At 39.9% G+C, this 3,142-nt stretch overlaps 1 long non-coding RNA gene across 1 annotated transcript; it reads right to left on the bottom strand.

Annotated features, from left to right (window-relative positions):
• Window positions 1-537: 537 nt before the first annotated feature.
• On the bottom strand, window positions 538-2,002 carry LOC112567835. Its single transcript, XR_003099911.1, has 3 exons — window positions 1,955-2,002; window positions 1,400-1,568; window positions 538-826 (listed from the first exon to the last, which is right to left on the bottom strand). It is a non-coding gene; the product is annotated as an uncharacterized LOC112567835 (long non-coding RNA).
• Between the last annotated feature and the right edge of the window lie 1,140 nt (window positions 2,003-3,142).

The following is a 3,142-nucleotide window of genomic DNA, read 5'->3' as shown; positions in this document are numbered from 1 at the left end:
CAACGAAGAACTCCACCGAAGAACTGAAACCGAGTCCATCACCACGCAGGTTCAACGAAGGCGTTGGCGATGGATTGGACATGTGCTCCGCCAGCAGACAGCAGACCTTTCCAGAGTGGCCCTACGATGGACTCCAGACGGCCGAAGATAACGAGGCCACCCAAAGGAAACTTGGAGAAGAACAGTGGAAAGGGAGATGAAAGGAAAGGTCTGGACATGGGGTCACCTAGAGCGGGTTTCAGCCGATCGACATCGGTGGCGGACTCTGGTTGAGGCCTTATGTGCAGCCTGATGCACGAAGAGGAATAGATAGATAGATCTATCTCTTATAGTTATTTTTTAATGATTTTTTGAAAGCGGTGGATTTCCATCCGTACAGGGTAATGTGACCTAGTAGAAGCCTTCCGGCACTATAGAGCCAGAGGAGAAAAATGATTTCACTTCAGTCATGACTGAGGTGTGAAAAGACTAGGTATTTCACTGGTCATGAAGTTTTATAGTTACAACGGTTGCTTTCGTGCACTTGAGTTAGTTCTTACATGTGTACGTCAGTTAGTGAGTGTGAGAGAGAGAGAGAGAAAAAGACTCCAGACACTTTTAAAACACCCACACACATGACTCACACCTATTTTACTTTGCAAGGACATTGGTTGATACAATACACAAAGCAAAGATAGAATGAGTAAATTTCAGTTTACTGATCAATCATATGTAGAACAATATTTATAGTTTCAGAATTTTTTGGGACAATCCACTCGACATTTAAGCGTTGTCGTGACAGCTTGTATCCCTGAAACACTTTGAAGTCCTCGTCAATTCTAGCCCCCTGCAACAACAACAATAAAAACAAACAAAAAATAAAACAAAATCAAATGATGTAACATAATGTCAAGTTGTTCTTGAAAATAACTATACGCACAACCAGTGCAAGCATTGAACTTTTTCAACAAAATTTTCACAACCCTTTGTTGATAACTTAGCTTAAACTTGTTGTTCTGATACAATGACTACAAGACTAGGAAATGTTTTCTCCTTGTCAACTAATTTTGATTAATTAATCAGAAGTTTTAGACAAAGAATAATTCTTGATTTCTTTAGGATATAAGAGAGTTTTTAATGGCTTTCTCACAATTGTCTATTACAACATATTATTTAGTATCAATAACTTTTAAAAAGACAAACGTCTACATTGATGTATAGCTACACGTACAGGTATCTTCATTTAGTACCACAATCGTTTGTAATACTAGATATACACATTTTATTTACATCGTATACTTATGCATCGTGAATTTCTAAGTTTGTTTAAAGTATATCACATCGGGTTTATACGATCCAGCGATAATGGATGATGAAAATAGACAAAACAAATGTAAAGAAGAATTAACTTTCAGCTTACCAATTTTATAAACCGATATAGGCTATGGACATTTCTGGTAACCTCCAGGCCCTGTCCAGCAGATGTCCCCTTTGTCCCTGCATCTATTACCCACATTAGGAACGTACACGCATAGCGAATTACTGCAACACCCTCCTGAAATAATACACTTTTGGTCGTTCTGAGTGCACTGGAACAAAAAAAACCCATAAATAAAAACATAATTTTACAAGTATAGTGACAATGTATTGTAATTTTGTGTAGTGTTTGGTCAAGTGCTATAAGTAAATGAAAATATTATCACTCCGCTGTAGACCAGTCTAACTGCTAAGAGATGTTAGTGCACATGCTGATGGGTGAAGACAACAGACGCAAATACTTCAGACAGTGTCACAGTAAATAAAAGCTTATCTAACATCCTTGTGATCACCACAGGCACACCTTAAGGTCGTGTACTCTCTTCTGTCCTGTGCTGTCTCTTCACAGATGACTGTGTCCTGTATTACGAATCTATTCATATAATGAAGTATACACTATTTTCACAAAATGTTTCAAACATAAGAGTTTGCTACGTACCCCGTCAACAACTGCTGCTTGCAGCCACACCAAAGCCATGATGATTATTACAGTTGTTCTTAGTTTCATGGCCATCACAACAGATAATGTCTTCTTTTGGAGAAGGACTTGAAATTTTAATCTAAGGAAGACAAAGAAGATGAAACAGAATGAGATTGAATTTGTGGAGAAATAGTTTGGAATGGTGTTTATGTTTTATTTTTGTCGCAGCTGCTGTCAGTGATTTACAGGCAAAACATTTATCTGACTGATTAATGTAACATATACACCAGCGGTTCTCAACCTTTTACATGTGGCGACCCCCCTGACGAACACCGGTACGTCCGCGACCCCCTTAGCCAGCTACGTCGGTGGAAGAGCGGGGGGGGGGGGGGAGCCTTAGCTAACCTCGAACGCCACGTCGAGGAAATCAACAACGGAAGAACAAAGTTCGTATCTGCAAGAAGTATGTTAATGAAATTTTACTAAAGCAAATTCTGTGGTGCTAATAAATATTATTTTATTAGACACTCACTTTGATTAATGAGAAGGTTGAGCCTGCTTGCTGTTGCACAGAGAAGCGAACCTGTGTGCGATGTTCGTACCCACTGCTATTCGCAGCTCAGCCTCTGCGTCCACACGATTTCTGTATTGAGACTTCAGTGCTGCCAATGCTGAAAATCCTTGCTCACACATATATGAAGTTGAAAATGGCAGCAGAACTTTCATTGCTTTCTCAGAAAGGAGAGGATATTCACCATTGACGCTAATCCAGAATGTTGGCACTGGTGTTGTTTGGAAGACCATTTTCAGGGATTGGTCACTCGAAAGGTCGATGAGCTGCTCTTCTTCTTGCGTGGACAACCCGCTTGTGCTAGGATCAGCCAGAAATGGATTACGAATCCAATCGTATTTAGTCACATCAATTTCAGCGAAGTAATGCTGAAACCTTTCTTGCAGTCCGTTTAGATGGGCAATAATTACATTCTTCACCTGATCAAGATTCAAGTTGTCAGCCTTGCACTTACACAAGCACGGAAACATATCAAAAATATTTTCTTGGAGTATCTTCTGTGTCCACAACGAAATGTTTCAGACGAAAGCATTCATCTTGTCAGTTGTTTGTAATATGGTGGTGTCCTTCCCTTGTCTGGTCATGGCCTTCTGTCAGGGACCTATAGAGTACTAGGACTGAGCACGTGCGAATGA

Source organism: Pomacea canaliculata, linkage group LG7 (assembly GCF_003073045.1).
Source record: "Pomacea canaliculata isolate SZHN2017 linkage group LG7, ASM307304v1, whole genome shotgun sequence".
NCBI classification, from domain to species: domain Eukaryota; kingdom Metazoa; phylum Mollusca; class Gastropoda; order Architaenioglossa; family Ampullariidae; genus Pomacea; species Pomacea canaliculata.
The sequence above is the reverse complement of the archived record's forward strand: the minus strand, read 5'-3'. Positions and strand labels throughout refer to the sequence as shown.